Raw genomic sequence first — 19,151 nt, 5'->3', positions numbered from 1 at the left:
TTTCCCTTTCCGTGAAAGATACTCGTTATGGACTGTACTTTGTCAAGCGTGACCTAAGTGCAGGGAGCAAACTAAAATAATCTGTATAATATTCATACGACGTTGGATGGAGTAAATAGGGTTTGGGGTTTTTTCCCTTAAGTGACCTAAGTAAAGAACTCCAAGAAGATTATAGGTGCCCCTGATTCTTTTTTTAAAACTAAAATCAGATAACCACTCCCCAAATTCACATTTTGAAAAAGTGAAATGTTGGGGATTTTTTTCCCTTCTGTATATAACTCAGAAGCAATCACATGACTATTCCTTAACATAATGGCACAGTGTGTTAAGTACAACCGTTTTGTCGGACTGAAGTTTTAACCGCTTTTCGATTTGTTTTTCTAAAGAGAATATGTAAATAAGTCATTGCTTTAGAGTTCAAATAAAGGAAGCGAGTTAGGGTGAAAGCCTGGAAAAGACCTTCACCTGAGTAGTGGTTTTTTGTTGTTGGAGTGTCATCAAGTACTGCTAGCAGTGCCAGTGTGACTATAGACTAACACACTCCAGGCCACAAATACTTCTGATTCTAGAATAATCCTTGTTCAGACACATGTAGCTACAAGCCAAAGACTGTATCAGAGTTTTGGCTGCCTTTTTAGCAAAGGTCAGAGGATCCCAAGCTTGTTCAGACGGGATTGGTAAAAGATGCTGCTGCAAGAGAACGTACCTGGATTGTCTTATGTTGACCTGTCCCCCAGTTTTGCATGCCATATACATCTTACTTCTAATTTTATGGGCCCATACATGTGTATAGAAAAAAATGTGTAGATCTGTTTATAAAGATAAGACTTAAAATGTTCATTGAGTGTCCTCTAGGGTCAGAAGGATTAAACATTGTTAATTTAGATGAAAAATACCAGGGTTTTTATTCCTGTATTATTTCAGAGCCTAGGCTGATATTTACTGGCAATGTACAATTGCCAAGTTTTTATAAAACATTTTATACAAATCCATCTAACTTCCAGTTCTGCCATTTGTAGTCCCTCTTTCTGTGATCTACACTAAAATTTCTTTTCTTTCCTACATAGTACGTGGTACCTCTTTCTCTGCTCTAAAATGAGCATTCCAGACTCTCCAAAAACTAGGATGAATATGGAGGAGAAGGGCTTAATATTGTAATCCATATTTCTTGCATACAATCCTACTGTCCATCCACATGTGCTACAGAAAGTTGTTGTTTTTTTCTCTTTATGGAGTTTGCTAAATTGAGAAAGTTATTTTTGATTTGCTTTCTCAAGAAAAGACAGCTCTTTCACAATGCCATTACTGATTCATTATGGAAATGAAGATGAGCAGAAACTGGCCACCTCTCCCCTATGTGTGGGGGATATCCAGATGCAGCTATACAGGAATCCTCGTGGCTCTTCCTAGCCCCTGGTCTTCAAACCATTGCTAGCACGGGCTTTTCAAACTCTGTTTGCTTGTGTACATTCGTAACGTTGCAAATCAGAGATGCCACAACAGAAGCAAGCACTAAGGTGCATGTTACTCTACGCTGCATTTTACGATCAAGGAGTTGCCACCTTCAGTTTTCTCTTCTCTTTTACACTGATTCTAGTCTTCCTCTGTTAACGTGGAGTTAGTTTCCCGTACGTACCGGAGTAATTTTAAAGGCACGCTGGCTCACAGTCAGCACGTCTCTAGAGATTTCTTTCCCTGGAGGAGAGAGACAGCGACAGCTATTATTTTCTACGGTTGCCACGTCATACCGTGCGGCGTTTCAGAGAAGCAGTAATTAAGCCCCGGGTAATTGCGTGTTACCTTACGGCTGTGCTAGCAGGTTGCGGCTCAGGAGCGGATGATGATGGAGTGAAGTGTGGTGCAGACATCTGCTGTGCCAGAGGAGTCGCTCCTCCCGGCCAAGGCCTGTAGAGCAGCCCAGGTCACGCCATCACCTGGTGGCCATTGGGCAAGCGGAGGAGGGGGTTGTTTTCTGATGAGGCACACTGCCATAACCAAAGCCATTTTGCCTTGGCAGGTGGGTTTCCAAACGGAGACCAAGGCCTGGTTGGCCCTGGGGGCTGACGAGGTTCCGGCTCTGGAGGGCACCCTGGGGCTGATGCCAAAGCACTTCAGCACGCCTGCGGCAGACGCTTTGGCCCACTGAGCTGTACCAGCCTCTCTGTGGCCGGGTGGCTTGAACCCTCAGCATTTCTGCAAGCATTTAACTTCACTGAAAGGAAAAGGGATGAATAGCAGAGTGTCTGCTGTAATCCTTGCCACTGTTTATATTTTGGAAACTTCAATGGTCCGAGAAAGTATTTAGCCTTCTTACTCAGCTCTGTCATTCCACCTTGCTACAGTGCTGATGTCTGCAAGAGAAATAACCACCGCATTTAGCAGCCTTATGCGTTTTCCAGTTTTGATGGAGTAAGGGAAGCACTTAGAAGTTTTCTTACTTGGATGAGACAGTAGTATATCTTGGTCTGCAAATGAATCAAAATGATCAAAGAAACGGTACGTACAAATCTAGCACAGGCATCTCTGTGCAGCCAACATGACATAGGCTCTGCGGTTCCTTAACTAAGCCGCTGCTTCTGCTGAGCCTTGCCAGGCCTTCTCACTCAAGCCGCAAGCTCTGGAGAAGCAGCTGAAATGGAAACCCAAGAGAATGAGTAACTGAATGAGGAAGAGAGAAGTAGGTACAAAGTTAGGTTACTTGAGATGGAAGATTCATCGTGGCAGATCAGATGAGAAATATTCAATACGTTGCTGGTTTTGTGAAGAAGTTGTGTAGAAGTTGCCATGTCTCTCACCAACACTCCAACTGCTCTCTCGCGGCTGATCAGCCACTGTGGAGCGGGGAGAAGTCATCCGTCGTGAGCAGGCACAAGCTGGCTAAAAGTAGATCTCCCCACCTCCCGTGAGATTTTGTGCCCAGCACATGAGAATTGCTGGAATGGAACACCTTGTGTTAGTGTAGCTCTTCTGGTTCACTGTCACATCTGTGTATCTTTATGGATACTTCCAAATCATCATCCTTGCTGATGCAACAAATGATTCTGGAAATGAACGATGGGACGGAAAATAACAGACTTTGCTTTATCCCTTAACACAATGGGCAGTACTTCCCTACGCCTGGAAGTGGAAAAGCCCCCTGGAGACGGTTTATAAGCTTGAAACAACTGAATTGCAAAGTGTACAAGAAGGAGACGCAGAGAATCTAATAATTCTTTTTCTGATGGCTATCTAGGGTTTATAATATACAGAGTAGTATGCCTTAAAAGGAATGGAGATAATTTCCCCTCAGCCTAGGCTAGGACCAGAGCTACAGGTGACTGTCTAGAATGGTGATTTAGTAAGTGGCAAAAAAAGAGGGGGGAGGAGGGATGAGGTGAATGATTAGGGTAACAATGATGATGGTAACAAAAATAACAAGCAGGCTGAGCTACCTTCACAGAGGGAAGGGTTTGCTTTCCCACACTGAATTTTAGCGTGGACTCCACTGAAAGGTGTTTCCCTTGGAGAAAGAAACTGCCCTCACCCTGAAGCCCTGCAGCCACAGAGAGTGTTATCTGTGTGTTATTTAAAGCACAGCACGCTTCCGCCCCGGAATTCCAGTGCGGTTACTCACTGAATTAAAATCTGATCCAACCAAAAATTCAGTGCAGGAGGTGTCGACCTTAGTGGAACGTGGAGTTTTTTTCCCCCTCAGCTTCAGGTAGCACATTCAGGACGTGATGATTCTCAGGGTATTCAACTCTTTGTGATGAAGCACAGGTTCTGTGTGATTTATGCATTTTCTGCCATGGTGGGACCTCATTTCTAGGATGGGCCAATCCAGGGTGAGCTGGAGAGATCTGGCTTGCCTGTACTTCTCTTTGAGACGAGGCTCTCCTCATGCTACCTAAAAATGCTACGGAAGGCGTGCTGCTCTTACAGCTCTCTCCTTATTCAACCAGGGAATAAATACCAAATTGCCGTCCAGTCCCTGGGAATTGGGGTGCGCCTGTATCTATGTACCTGTCTGACCTACATCTGTAGGGGTTTTTAACATTTTTTTTCAGTGTGACTTGCCCAGTACAATAATAGAGGAAGAGGGGAGAATGCACCAGTGCAATAACCAGCACGAATGAGGTCTTAGAAGGAGACGTGTGGTCGCTCAGTAGCGTGCCGTGCCTGGGACTGGTGACGTCTAGGCTTTTAAGCACAGGCAGATAGACTGCCATGGTTACCTGTAGTGGTATGAAATCTGTTCTTCAAAGAAAGTTTAGTGTTTAGAGACAGCCTTTCTGCTTGGAGAGCTAGACTTGTCCTCGCACCTTCTGGATGGGCTGTGTGGACACCTGATGAACCGGCGGGGCAAGACAGAAGTTTTGGCAGAGCCGGTGGCTTCCTCTAGGCAAGAGCAGTGCAGGCCAGAGGGCTGCTGGGCGAGAGCCAGCGCTGCATTGTACAGGTGGTCTCTTCAGCTCCTCTTCTGTGGGCTGGTTACTGCAATTATTCATCAAATGCTTTCCATGAAACGCTTTATTTCATTTGTCCTCACCGACCTTTTCCAGGGCTTGTGCACCGGTGTCTTCTTGGAAATAAGATTTTCAGCAGGCAGAAGGTGAGGGTGACTTTCAGTGAGCTGCTAGACAGCATGGGTCTGCTGCTTGTTTTATATAGCGTGGGGAGACTGAGCATAAGAGGCAAATGCATGAAGTCACCAGCTTATTTTTAGGTTGAGAATAAGAGTGTGTGTTTCTGGGAGAGATGCTGACTATAGGGAAGCCGGAATTAATGTTTACTTTAGATAAACGCTAATATTGACTCTAAACAGAAGTCAATTTATGTATCGTTATAGACATCCTTCGGCAGGATCCTGACGGTTTTCAGAAAGCCCTTTGTGGCTGCAGTAATGGCATACTGTAGTTAGGGAATCAAATCAACGCGGTGGACAAGAAGAGGTAAAAATAACTTCAGTTCGTGCCCTTTTGACAAGGTGGCAATTAAACTTTGCTTATATCTCATGTCGCTGCTGCTGTCACCTAATTGTGAGTATAGTTTGTTTAATGTATCACCCTGGGATGCCTGGACTAATTTATCATGTGTCAGGGAAGGCAAGGTGATCAAACATCTCACCTGCTTTCATGCTTGCTGTTGAGCAGCCCAACCGGGCTGGCCCCAGTTGCGTTGGTGATGTTGCCGAGGACAGAAGCATGGCTTGCTTTCACCCGGGACATGCCAGGCTGTGAGCACTCACAAGGATGGCAGAGAAGCATCGTGTACTCTTAATTTTTTCCTAAGGTTCTGCTTTTCTCTGAAATCGGAGACAAAGCTGAGTGAGCTTGGACTATTTATCTCTTATGGAGCAGCCTCTACCAAAACCCCGGTCTCACAGCTTGGGCACAACAGTCGCTGTTTCCATTTTGGAAGACATCCCAGGCCTTTTCGAACATTTCTAAGTGCCACCTGGTCAGTCCTCATCGACAGAGCGAGAGGGCTAGGAGTGTGCAACTTTGTTTTACTAGAATGATGCTAGAAGCCACTCGGTAGAAATCAGCAGGTGAACCACAAAACCGTCACATCAACCTCCAAATTTGTCTTATTTTCCGGCTGGTCTATGGGATGACAGGGTTGTTACTGCCAAATTCCTCCCAGAACCTCTCTTATCCCTGGGCCAGTCACTGAGGCGTGTGAATAATGTCGCTCATGAAGGAGAGAGCCTGCTGTGTTATCACAACTGCCGTGCTTCTCTCTTCACATTATTTGTAGTGAATAACACTGTGGGGATTGCAAATTCCTTGCCTTAATTCCACTGATTTAAACTGAATTCTACCTGCAAAAAAATTTGTCCTAGAGGGTTGGGGGGGTTGAGGTGGGATTTTTTCCTTTGTTGTTGCTTATTTAAAATGACTGGCATACAGCATTCTTCTTGCCATCTGGGTGCTCAAATTCAGTGTTTTCCACATTATAAACTGGGTAACTGCACCACTTCTGGCATATGCCAATAACAAGTCCTGTGGAGTCTCATAGTTTACTTTTCTGAACTACTCTGTATGCGCAGCACACACCAAATTAGGCCGTAGCAGAGTAGACAAGTTAGGAATAACTGGGTCACAGAAGGGTCCTGTACGTGCCAAATTATTTGGTTAAGGGCTCAAGCTTTGAGTGCCCACGCACGTAGCTGCAAAAAGTGTCTTTTCTGTGTGGGGATCAAGTTGGGATCTCTCAAGGATGATAAACAGGTTATTGTTCACCTGAACTTTTCACACAAGGAGTGTATGATAGTTACCATGTGGAATAATAAACACTGAGTGGCCAGCTAATGGAAGGCAGATGTGTCAAGAATGCCAAGCAAAACGTTTGAAAGCTGCGGTGTAAACTGGACCTTTCGACAAGTGGCCAAAGCTCGTGTGACCTCCAGGGTCTCAGACCCAGAGACTAAAAAGGGAAGACACCACTTCGGTGTAGAAATCCGTGAGGTTTAGTATGCTGTAGAAAAATGGTGGATCACAGGATCCCCCCTGTGGCCAGTATTTTGTGACTTTTTCATGTTTAGTACACGTTTCCCACTTGTGATTTTTGTTTTGATGTAGTGAAATGCGAGGAGACAAAATCCACTTGTACTGGGCTTAAAAAACGTTCTCAACAGTCCAGCGTCATTAAAGCTGCTGGGAGGTCTTTTCTGGGTTTCTGTGGGTTAGGTCCAGGCTGTTGAAGAGGACCTCTACCACTGGAGGTCCACCAAAAAAGTAGGAATCAGATGAAGGAGAGAATCCACAGTCTTTAGAATTATATACCTAATATCTTTGTCTTAAGCTGTGACTTTATAGAAAAATAAGACACATAATTTTAACGGCATGGAAGTTGATATAATCTTTAAGTCTCATTAATTCCACTTAGATTTAAAACTCTTTCTGAAAATAGGATAGGTTCTGGTTTATAGTACTGTATTTGTCTTGAAGGTTTCACCACCAGCCAGTCCTTCGAGTTACGGCCCCAGCACAGCTCGTAGGAAGGGTTAGCTGTCCGTAAGGCAGCCGTTCCATAAGCTGCTGTGATAGCACTGCTGAAATACAGACTGCAGCGTGGCTCTCCCCACCCTGGGGAACAGCCGACTTCAGCTGTGCTCAGCACTGGAAATCTGCAGGCTGAAATCAGTGGGATTTTTGTATGGGAGGTGATGCTTGCAGAATTTCATTTACAATTTATCCTTTTCGCTGCGACGTTGCAGCACGTTGGTTCTCCTTATGAGATTGCCTCCTTGTCCTGGGGTTCCTCCAGGAGAAGGGGAAGAGCTGTCGGTGGTTTGCAACTCGGATAGGGCTAAGCTACTTAAGAAAACTGTGATAAGGACCCACTGCGTCTCTGACTCAGATACCCAAGTTCTGGTCAGCCTGAGGTTGATGTAGAAACTGCAGGGTTTGTGGCAGGTCTGATCCTCTCCTGATGCCGGGCAAAGAACAGTAGTCAGTAGGGAGATTTGATTTCTCATTTCTCTTTGATGTATTTCTCCATGTAGCCAAGCGCTTTTCCAAGAAGTCCCAGGTTTAGCAGTGAAGAGGTAGTCTTCTGGGAAAAAGAGCTCTTCTGTGAAAAGTCACAATTTCAGCATTCCCCTCCTTTACCTATAGTCCCCATGAGGTTATTAAGAAGATATTGAAGACAAGATCTAGGCTGGGGCGATGCCTTTTGCAGTCTAGCGACATGTTTTTCTCCAACTTGTAGGATACATTCAACAGCCTCATCGAGTCTGAGTTCAGAATTAGCCACAGGTGAGAGCTCGTCAGTTAGCCAGGAAACATGGTTTCGATGAGCCTGAGACAGTGCTAGCAAGTGAGTTCGATTAAGATCATAACCTTCTCAAGTATGGGGATACCCACGAGTTATGTTTCAGGGCTATCCTACTTTTGGTTGCATTTCAGTGATTATTTAGGAGGTACTGAAAAAGGCTGGCTTTCGTGTAGTGAGTTTAGGATTTCTGGAGCTTCTCTGTAGTCACGGATGAGAGAGGGATTTTCTCTCTTGACCGTTTTTGAAAGCCCATCTCCAGGTGCTTGGAATTGTCTGCTGGTGCAGCTTCACTTTTCCTTAACCATAGCTCTCGTACCCCGACAGCTTGTCCCCTTCCTCACAGTGGTCTTAATGGGCATCTGTCAGTGGCGAGGAAGGAAACAGGTTCTTCATCATTTTGCTGAGGAGAGGCCTCGTGGGGCTGGCGCAGCAATTTTTAGGGGTAGCTACCTGGGTCGTGGTGCACACGCTTATGGCATGTATTGCTCCATGGCTTATTTTTAGATTTAAACATTTTTATCCACCGATCTTCCTTAAAACATATATACATCAAAAGAAATATCACACAGAGGATCTGGTTACAGTATGTGGCCAAATAAAAGGGTGTCCCCTCTTGTGATGGTGATAAAAGCTCTTTGGTCCGTTGATCCCTGGGCTGTGGTAATGAGGTTCAGTCAACTCTGAGTGACATGATCTCGCTGCCAGCGTGACACAAAAACGCACAGGGACGGGCCTACTAGCGAGACCAATGCTAACGAACAAAAAGCAATTCAAAAGAAGCCTGTGTGTATTTGGTTTGCAACGTGTGTGTGTGTGTGTGTGCATTTTTAAATATATGAATACGTAGAGCACGGTTGTAATTCTAACCACGTGCAAACGTAGCACGGCTGTCAGAAAATGTGAGGTGCAAAACGTGACGACTACTTGCTGTTGGCAGCGTATCCGAACGGTCGCCTGGGTCCCGATGCACCCTACCCTGGGTCTGCCACCCAGTCCCCCTTGGGCCAGTAAAGCACCAGCAGGCACTCGTACTTTTAAGCATGCACTTAGTGATGCACATAGCGTAGCTGAACAGACACTGCTGAGTAGAGATCTGTTACACCGGTACGGAAATGCAGAGATCTGGATGTACTAAAGAAAGACAAATAACTCCTTTATCAAATGGGAAAAGTATACCTGATGGATCTTTTTTCTTTTACTTGGCTCAAGTAAGTTCCTTCAGTTACTGGTATACACATGCGATAAATGCTTTAGAAACATGTCTTACATTATATGATGCATTTGCATTTGGGCACAAATTGATCATAAATCAGGCTGAAATACACCCCAATACTGAAAGCCAGGGCCAGCGTTTCAGTGCAATGTTAATGCAGAGTTTTCAAGGGGATAGAAACCTGGTGAGCCTGGATCGCTAAATAAACTGGAGTGCTGCTGCTGAAACAGGACAGCTTAAGAAAAGAAATCCCTTAAGTATCTAAAATGGGACAGCTGATTTTTGCATCTGAGGCTATGAAAATTTTGGCTCTTATTCTGAGAAGATGATTTTTGATTCAATCATCAGCTTCTGTATCACCCAAGATTTGCGCTGGCTCTGTCTTCCACCCAGACAGAAGTTTCTGGATTCTCAATCTGTTTGGAAAACTCTAGTAGAACTCTACGAGAAGGGTAAAAGACAGAGGTTGAAGAGCTGACAGCAGCAAGCAACAGTACCAGCAAGAGAATAATTTTATTTTTTCCTGATTTACTCCAGCTGGAGAACTACTTGCAGCCAAATGGAAGAACAGACCAGCAGGAATTAAACGTGTTTGTTAGGTGAGGAGATCGGTGTAGGCATCTCATTCAGGTTTCCGGGGGAACTCAACCTGAACCTGTTACCTAGCAAAAGTAATTCCTCTTGCATCTGATGCAAAAGCTGAGGGTGACATCTCCGTAATTTAACGGGAATAACGTAGGAAGGTATAATTTGTACCATGACAGTCGCAGTCTAGGTTTGCCACTAAGTCTGGATGCTGCACGTGGTTTGATGTCTGACAGGCCGCCGTGGTGCGAGCTGACATGTAGGCAGCTCCTCTCGGTGTGACTCTAGTCATTTTGGAAGCAGATCCGTTCCTGTCAGTCCAACCGTTTCCTACTTCATTCTCTGGTAGGCAGGCGAATGTGGGGAGTTCCCTCTTTATCCAAAACATGTTACATTTATCCTATTTCATGCCTATGTATTAATAGTTTGGTCTCTTGTAGTTACTCCTGCTCTGCGTTCGTTACAAAGCAACACAGCTTCAGCAGTGATGAGGACTTGAAAAAGAAAGGAGGAAAGAGAAGTCTCTTCCATTCTCCTCACAGCGCAGTAAAAGGCGGCCGTGCCGCGCTCTCTTCTGCAGTGGGGGAGGCGACCACAATCACTCTTCTGCGTGAATCCGCAGTGGAAGAGGAATCGAAGAAGGTGCTCTTTACTCGGTAGGCAAGCAGAGCTACAAAATAATGTCCGCAAGGCATCTCATCCACTGAAAGGCTAAAGAAGTTCTGTCTCCTGAGCCCTTTCCAGCTGAGTCTGAAGGTGGATTAGATTACACAGCTCTGGGAACTGACTGAACATAAGCTGCACTATTATCAGGAGGACCTGACTTACAAACAAAGTTCCCATTCTCCTTGTACGGAGCACTCGCGAGAGAAATATGGGGAACGCAAGCAAAGAACCAGCAAGGCTCACCGCTGCAATGGGAAGGCTTTAACACAAGTTCACTTTAAAACCTCCTCGCTAAGCATGTTCTGCCATAAATGCAGAATAACGAGCGGGAGAGGCGGCAGCTTTTCTACTGATGAGCTTATGGGACGCCTTCCCCGCGTCAGCATGTCCCCACGTGGGCACGCAGCCTCTTCCCAGCTGCGGCTGGGGGTGAGCAGCAGGGAACTGGGGACGGGTTAGAGAAATCCACACCTGAACAGTCGGGGCTCAAAAAAGATGGCCAAATAAGCTGACAGCAACTGTAGACACACGTCGTGGGTGCTCGGGGGAAGGCAGTGAAAGGGCAATTACTTGTGGATATAGACTGGCTTAAAACAGACTGTGAAACCTCAGCCACAGTAATACCACAGGAATGCCACAGAGCCGCTTCCATACAAACGCAAGGGAACACTAATGATTAGCATGCCAAAAAGCAGTGTCTTAAAATTACGTAGGGTATTGGTAGAAATAAGGAAAATGATACCGAGTTCAATATGTGCAGCAGAAAATTACATATATCTTAAAAAAATATGATCACAGGCCAAGTGGCACTGTGGAAGGAGAAGCCTCCAGGAGAGAAACTATTTGTTACCACTCAGTCTTGGTGAACCAGGTCTGTACACAGCTGAATCTGTAAGCAATGCAGATGTGGGGCGTTTGTTTTCTTTCTCTTTTCACACTTAGAACATTATGGTGTTGCTTTGGTTTTGGTTTGTTTGGGGTTTTTCTTCCTGAGCTCTATAATTCGAGGTATTAATTAAAAAGTATTGCCAAGGGTGCAGTTTCACTGATCCGCCTCGATTTACAGAAAACTTTCCTAGTTTAAAAACTGATCTGGAGACCGAGCCCTGCCAAAATACAGCATTTTAAATTCCACTGAAGTGCTTAATGAATATAGGTGGGTGTAAAGTACAAACTAGCCCTAAGGTGCAGGTATGGAGCCTCCCTTGGTGGTGCAAACATCAAGGTTCAAGCAGCGAGAACAGGGATCTAGAACTACAGCTACAGCTGTTGCTAGCTTGAACGGTTCCTTCCCAAAGGGTTGGCATACGATTTAATGTATTATTCCTTGTTCTTGGTCCTCACTCTCAGTGCTTATTTTAGCCATCATCTTCATTTAACAGTACGTTGTTATTATGATGCTTGTCGCTGCAGTAGGATGCTTCCCATTGCTTTCGTAAATGCCGTGCCGGGATTTTATCAGCTAAACCTGAACCGTCGAGACAGGCAGTTTCTGTTTCTGCTCGGACTGACAAAATTCCCATTGGATTAAATGCTGTGAGATGACTTCAATATCTGGGTGTGCAGTAAAAGAAATAAATGGATGGAAGTGCGGTGTTCCTGGCCTTTCTCTGGATAGTCTTCCTTGCAAGAATGGCGAGCTACGGTTTTTTATGTACTGACACAGTTACATACGGTATTACTTCTAGCTGAAATAAGGCCTCCCGAGAGCACTCTACAACGTGAGTGACAAGCGGTTCATTCACCTCATCGAGCTGCTTTGCTTCCCTCTTCCCTCCGGTGATGGACGAACCCATTCTCCCCTCCAGCAGGTTGGCTTCCTTTAACTTTGTCAGAGAGCTGTCTGAGCACCATTCGGTGCCCCGATCACGAATTGAAAAGCCCCATCACTTTCTTTCTTCGAAAGGCAGAGGATTTGGCTTGGTACTGCTAATGGGATTGTCTGTCATTTGTGGCATTTGCTTAATCGTGGCATATTGACATTCTGCCTAAATCAGATTACTTTTATCCGTATTGATTGCACAGTTATAACACACCCCCGTGAAAATCTTCTCATTAAATGTTATAAATATCCCTGCTAATACGATGCAAATGCCCCGCTGTTTTCACTTGGTGCTCTGATGAGCAAATCTGTTCTTTCAATTAGATCATATGCTAAAGGCTGGAGTTACTGATAGGTGACTTTTCCTTTTAATTTGATACGGAGTACTGTGTCACTGAGATTTAAGAGCGGAATACGTTCACTTCTCCGTAACTCTGGACATAATTACATGGAGAAGACAAGACTTGCACCCTCAGCCTTTTTACAAGCCACCGTGAACAAGAGCTTTCAATAATTACAGCACTAGGCTTTACACAGCAAATATAAAATACCTCGATGACTGGAAATCTCCCTCGATTTGGGTTTTTTCCTACTACAGAATTCTGCAGTTATTGCTCCTCTATTAAACCGGTACCTGGAATACTCTTAGCCTGATGTCCGCTTTCTGGCATCACGGGCGACGTCACAAAATGGCATTTTCTAAACAGCAACACACACGTATGGCACCAAGGCGCTTGCCCTGAGGGCGACGCTCAAGGCCGATGCCTGTGAACAATCTTTCCTGACGAGGACCATCCCCTGCAGAAACAGGCTCTACCTGTGACAGAAGCGCGTGGATATGACGGAACAGCTTACCGCGCGGTTCCCTCCTGGCCGAACACGCATCCCGCTGCAAACCCTCTGGCAGAAAATGATTAAACTTTCCCCAAGCGCTTCCTGCGCCGATCGACCTCCACCCGCGTTTTCCCACGCCAGATGTCAAACTGCCCCAACATCCAGCACTTCCCTGCAGCTCAGGTCGGTGTCAGAAGCAACTTCCCCAGGAGGCATCGTCTGCCTACGCAGGACGTGCTGGCCCTGGCTGCCCCTCTCCAGCTGCCTGCCCGAAGAAGCAGTTCCCATCGTACCAACATCCTGGCCCCTCCACTCCTGCATTTCCCAGGATCTACTCTGCTTCTCCCTGCACACCTCTCACGGATGAGGGGAGCACGTGGAATTAAACAGCCAGAGCCAAGGCGAGCAACAACAAATGAAACTCCCAATTACAGAATCACAGCGTCATTCAGGCTGGAAAAGACCCCGGGGATCATCGAGTCCAACCCTCAGCCCTACTCCGCAAAGTTCTCCCCTACCCCACAGCCCCCAGCATCTCGTCCAAACGACCCTTAAGCCCCTCCAGGGATGGTGACTCCAGCCCCTCCCTGGGCAGCCTCTTCCACTGTCCGAGCACTCTTTCTGGGAAACAATTTTCCTAACGTCCGGTCCGAACCTCCCCTGTAGCAGTTTGAACTGCTTCCTCTGAGGGAGAATTTCTTCTCCGGGATCCTGGTCTCCATCCTCAAGAGGGATCTAATCAGGATTCCTCAGGAACCCTGCGCGCCGGGATTTGTCGCTTTTTACAGCACAATAAAAGGATGGGCTCTGCGGGCCAAGGGCTTTCAGGCAGGTAACGCCCCTCCTCCTGCAGGGTGGCGTATCACCCTCGTCTTATCTGCTGGAGGAGACCATCTCCTCGCCTTTGCCGTTGCTCGTCTTTTATTGCACGTCTGACTGATGATTTTGGCTCTCAGAGGGCCTAAGTATTAAGAGAGCAGTTCTTTTCAGCTTCTACTTCGCCGTGCACGTTGCCGCCTCTTTTCAGACCCGCGGGACGTACGCTGGGGAACGCGGGTCTCATTTTGTTCCCCGGAGCGTCTTCCTTCCGCTGCCCTGGCCAAGCACGCCGCCTCTCCTGCCCTTTCCCTCCTCCCGGGGAGATCTCCGGGGCCTGTCAGCGTGAGGCCAGCCAGGCCCGGGCGCCGTCCGTCACCCCGGCCGCGAAGCGTTCCTCTGCCCCCGCCAAACTCAAGCGGGGCTGGTGGCCCCAGACGAACGGCGGGAGCCAGGACAGAGCCCCCCGACGTGCCTCCGGGGCCCCGGGCTTTGCCGCTCCTCCCTCTCCTCCCTCCACGCGTCGCCGCTCGACGGTCACCGCTCCGGGACGGGGAGGGGGCAGGCGGGGCGCCGGCCCCAGCGCCGCGGGGCCGTTGCGTGGCAGAGCGGGGTGCCGAGGGGCCTCGCCGGACCGCCCCGGGCGCGGCGGCGGGCGGAGAGGCGGCCGGGGGGCTCCGGCGGCGGCGGGGACCCCCCCCCGCGCCCCGCCCCGCCCCGCCCGGCCCCGCGGAGGGACCGGCGGGTGCCGCCCGCGGCCGCCAGGGGGCGCCGTCGCCGCGGAGCGGAGCGCGCAGTCCCCGCGCAGCGGCGCGGCGGGGGGCGCGGCGGAGCCGCGGCGGGGCCGGGCCGGGCCGAGCCCCGGGGCGGGCACAAAAGCGCCGCGCCCGGCCGCCCCGCCCGGGAGTCGGCGGCGGGGGCAGCGCGGGCTCGGCGGGCCCGGGGCTCAGCGGCGCCGGGACGGGCGGGCGGGCGGCTGCCCGGGGCGCGCAGGATGCCGGCGGCGCGGAGCGGAGCGCGGGCGCTGTGGGCGCTGCTGTGGGCGGCCCTGGCGCGCTGCTACAACGTGGACGTGGGTCGCCCCCTGGTTTTCCAGGGCCCCAACGGCTCCTTCTTCGGGTACTCGGTGCTGCAGCACTACCACGACAGCACGCGGTGGTGAGTCCCGCGGGCCCTGCGCGCCCGGGGCGGGGGGGGGCGGCCGGGCAGCGGGACCCGCACCGCAGCCCCCTCGGGAGGGCGGGCGGCCGCCCCGGCTGCGGGGGCTCCGGCCGCCCCGTCGCGCGAGTGCGTGCGCGCGCCACCCCGGCGGAAGCCCGCGGCCCCCCCTCGCCGGGCGGCGTGTTCGCCCGGGGGTGCCCCCCCCGGGCCGGCGGCGGGCGCTCGGCGCCGTCGTCCCGCCGTCCCGAGGCGGCCCCGCGCCCCGGCGGGAGCCGCTCCTCGCCTTGAGGGCTCCTCGCCGCCGGGGTGCGGGGCTTGGGGGTGCGGGGAGCGGGCACGCCGTGCTGGCCGGGAGGGGCGTTAGTGCCGGCACCTCGGTCCGCGCGGACAGCGCTGGGCTCTCCCCCCCCCCCGGCGGGCGTTGCGGGTGTGTCCCGTCCCCCCCCCCCCCCCCCGGCGGGCGTTGCGGGTGTGTGTCGTGTCCCGTCCCCCCCCCCCCCGGCGGGCGTTGCGGGTGTCCCCCCGGCGTGGCCGCTGTGGGCGGGAGGGGCCGCCGAGGAAATGTCTCGGTAACTTCTGTCATTTTGAAAGACGTGGAGGATGGTGGAAAGTTGGTCTGCGTCGCCAAAGACGGGGCAAACGGGCAGGGCTCTTGCTTTTCCCGTTGGCTGAAAAGAGCCGTGGAGCACAGTCGGTCTCTCTCCTGTGTGGGTCAGAGGCTCTTTGTTAGAACTAACACTGATTTCTCTTAACTGGGCTTAGGCGATGTCATCTGGTGCCCTTCTCATGTGAGCAGGAGCCAGGGCCAACCAGGCCTTGGTCTCCGTTTGGAAACCCACCTGCCAAGGCAAAATGGCTTTGGTTATGGCAGTGTGCCTCATCAGAAAACAACCCCCTCCTCCGCTTGCCCAATGGCCACCAGGTGATGGCGTGACCTGGGCTGCTCTACAGGCCTTGGCCGGGAGGAGTGACTCCTCTGGCACAGCAGATGTCTGCACCACACTTCACTCCATCATCATCCGCTCCTGAGCCGCAACCTGCTAGCACAGCCGTAAGGTAACACGCAATTACCCGGGGCTTAATTACTGCTTCTCTGAAACGCCGCACGGTATGACGTGGCAACCGTAGAAAATAATAGCTGTCGCTGTCTCTCTCCTCCAGGGAAAGAAATCTCTAGAGACGTGCTGACTGTGAGCCAGCGTGCCTTTAAAATTACTCCGGTACGTACGGGAAACTAACTCCACGTTAACAGAGGAAGACTAGAATCAGTGTAAAAGAGAAGAGAAAACTGAAGGTGGCAACTCCTTGATCGTAAAATGCAGCGTAGAGTAACATGCACCTTACTGCTTGCTTCTGTTGTGGCATCTCTGATTTGCAACGTTACGAATGTACACAAGCAAACAGAGTTTGAAAAGCCCGTGCTAGCAATGGTTTGAAGACCAGGGGCTAGGAAGAGCCACGAGGATTCCTGTATAGCTGCATCTGGATATCCCCCACACATAGGGGAGAGGTGGCCAGTTTCTGCTCATCTTCATTTCCATAATGAATCAGTAATGGCATTGTGAAAGAGCTGTCTTTTCTTGAGAAAGCAAATCAAAAATAACTTTCTCAATTTAGCAAACTCCATAAAGAGAAAAAACCAACAACTTTCTGTAGCACATGTGGATGGACAGTAGGATTGTATGCAAGAAATATGGATTACAATATTAAGCCCTTCTCCTCCATATTCATCCTAGTTTTTGGAGAGTCTGGAATGCTCATTTTAGAGCAGAGAAAGAGGTACCACGTACTATGTAGGAAAGAAAAGAAATTTTAGTGTAGATCACAGAAAGAGGGACTACAAATGGCAGAACTGGAAGTTAGATGGATTTGTATAAAATGTTTTATAAAAACTTGGCAATTGTACATTGCCAGTAAATATCAGCCTAGGCTCTGAAATAATACAGGAATAAAAACCCTGGTATTTTTCATCTAAATTAACAATGTTTAATCCTTCTGACCCTAGAGGACACTCAATGAACATTTTAAGTCTTATCTTTATAAACAGATCTACACATTTTTTTCTATACACATGTATGGGCCCATAAAATTAGAAGTAAGATGTATATGGCATGCAAAACTGGGGGACAGGTCAACATAAGACAATCCAGGTACGTTCTCTTGCAGCAGCATCTTTTACCAATCCCGTCTGAACAAGCTTGGGATCCTCTGACCTTTGCTAAAAAGGCAGCCAAAACTCTGATACAGTCTTTGGCTTGTAGCTACATGTGTCTGAACAAGGATTATTCTAGAATCAGAAGTATTTGTGGCCTGGAGTGTGTTAGTCTATAGTCACACTGGCACTACTGGCAGTACTTGATGACACTCCAACAACAAAAAACCACTACTCAGGTGAAGGTCTTTTCCAGGCTTTCACCCTAACTCGCTTCCTTTATTTGAACTCTAAAGCAATGACTTATTTACATATTCTCTTTAAAAAAACAAATCGAAAAGCAGTTAAAACTTCGGTCCGACAAAACGGTTGTACTTAACACACTGTGCCATTATGTTAAGGAATAGTCATGTGATTGCTTCTGAGTTATATACAGAAGGGAAAAAAATCCCCAACATTTCACTTTTTCAAAATGTGAATTTGGGGAGTGGTTATCTGATTTTAGTTTTAAAAAAAGAATCAGGGGCACCTATAATCTTCTTGGAGTTCTTTACTTAGGTCACTTAAGGGAAAAAACCCCAAACCCTATTTACTCCATCCAACGTCGTATGAATATTATACAGATTATTTTAGTTTGCTCCCTGCACTTAGGTTACGCTTGACAAAGTACAGTCCATAACGAGTATCTTTCACGGAAAGGGAAAAGGACCAAACCAGAAAACGTGAAAAATAGCCTCTTTGTGAGGACAAGAGAACGGTAAGTGATCGCGGTGATGCTCACTGTCAGAGTAACAGATCTCTGCATTTTATTTCCCAAAGCCTCAGACAACGTATACCTTACATGGAAACCTGAAACTCACATCTACGTTTTAGATTGCTGTAACGATAGCGATAGCAAAATCCTACAAATCCTCAGCCAGCTGTGAGAGGAACACGCATTTCTCAGAGCCAAAGGAACCCACGTCAGGTCCGGCCCACGCTGCTGCCGCGTCAGAAACGCACTGGAGGACGCCGTTCTGCTACGCAACAGAAGCAAAGAGCAGCTCCGATAACTGAAACCGTTACACAGAATATTGATTTTTAAAGCCCAATCTGATAATTTGGTGTTTGATAAAAGGAAGAAGCTCAGAAAAACTCCCCCAAAACTACAAATAATAAAGCAGCATATAATTTAAAAACTTTTGCCAGAGACAAGGCCGTGGGAAATAAAGATGTAACTGAGTCTTTAACTATCAAAGGCAAGCCCTGTCCCTTTAGACGGTAAGCAGTAATTTCAGACCAGAGGTGTTCATGTGACAGCTAGCAGCCACAATAGACCTCGGAGCACTCAAACTGTTGCACTTCCCCGAGTTTCACTGGCATACCAAGCTGTGCAAACAAATTCAGCTTCTTCATTTCTTGTCCTGCAGGTGAGGAAAAAGTGAATCCCAGTGCATTTGCATAGAAACCCCACCAAACCCCAAAACAAACCCCACCAAACCCCAACCATCCTACAAGTCATTGGCCTGTAGTTATTTTTTGGAGTCACGCACAAATGCTCGGCTGCGATCTGTGCCCCGGCCTGAAGGTAAGCCAGCTGAACGGGACATGGAAAACTACAGGACACGACCAGAGAAATGGCAGAACTTGACAGGTAACGGTATGAGAAGCTGACAAAAGGGACAGTGTTGTGAGGAATGGCTGGATCTCATGGGTGGTTACGGGGGAGTTATGCAAGAAAAGGCTGAAGACAGAAAATCAGAGGCGAATAGTGGGGATGCAGAGTCTCGAAATGCCAACAATGCTGAGGTCACCACGACTCTAGTACGTATGAAGCTAAGAATATCTAGGTAACAGGATGAGAAATACAAAATTTGGGTACACAGAAATACCAAGTTGTGGGTAGTGCCCCTGGGCACGACAGCTGAAGCAGGGCAGATCGAGGCTGTCATTTTGGACCACACCACGCTAGCCAAAGCTGTCTCTGCAGTCAGGAGGACGCGCTGTGTTCCTTGGCTAACGGGAGAGCACCCAGAGGAACAGACTGAGCACCCCCGCAGCAGGATGCATGTTCCAGGCCTGACAGCCTCAGCAAATTGGGTTTATCTTTGGCAAAAGCAGATACAGGTAACGTATATTCATGGTCCAAAGGTGGTGCTGAG

This window comes from Athene noctua, chromosome 2 (genome assembly GCF_965140245.1).
Source record: "Athene noctua chromosome 2, bAthNoc1.hap1.1, whole genome shotgun sequence".
NCBI lineage: Eukaryota > Metazoa > Chordata > Aves > Strigiformes > Strigidae > Athene > Athene noctua.
This window is presented reverse-complemented; position numbering follows the sequence as displayed.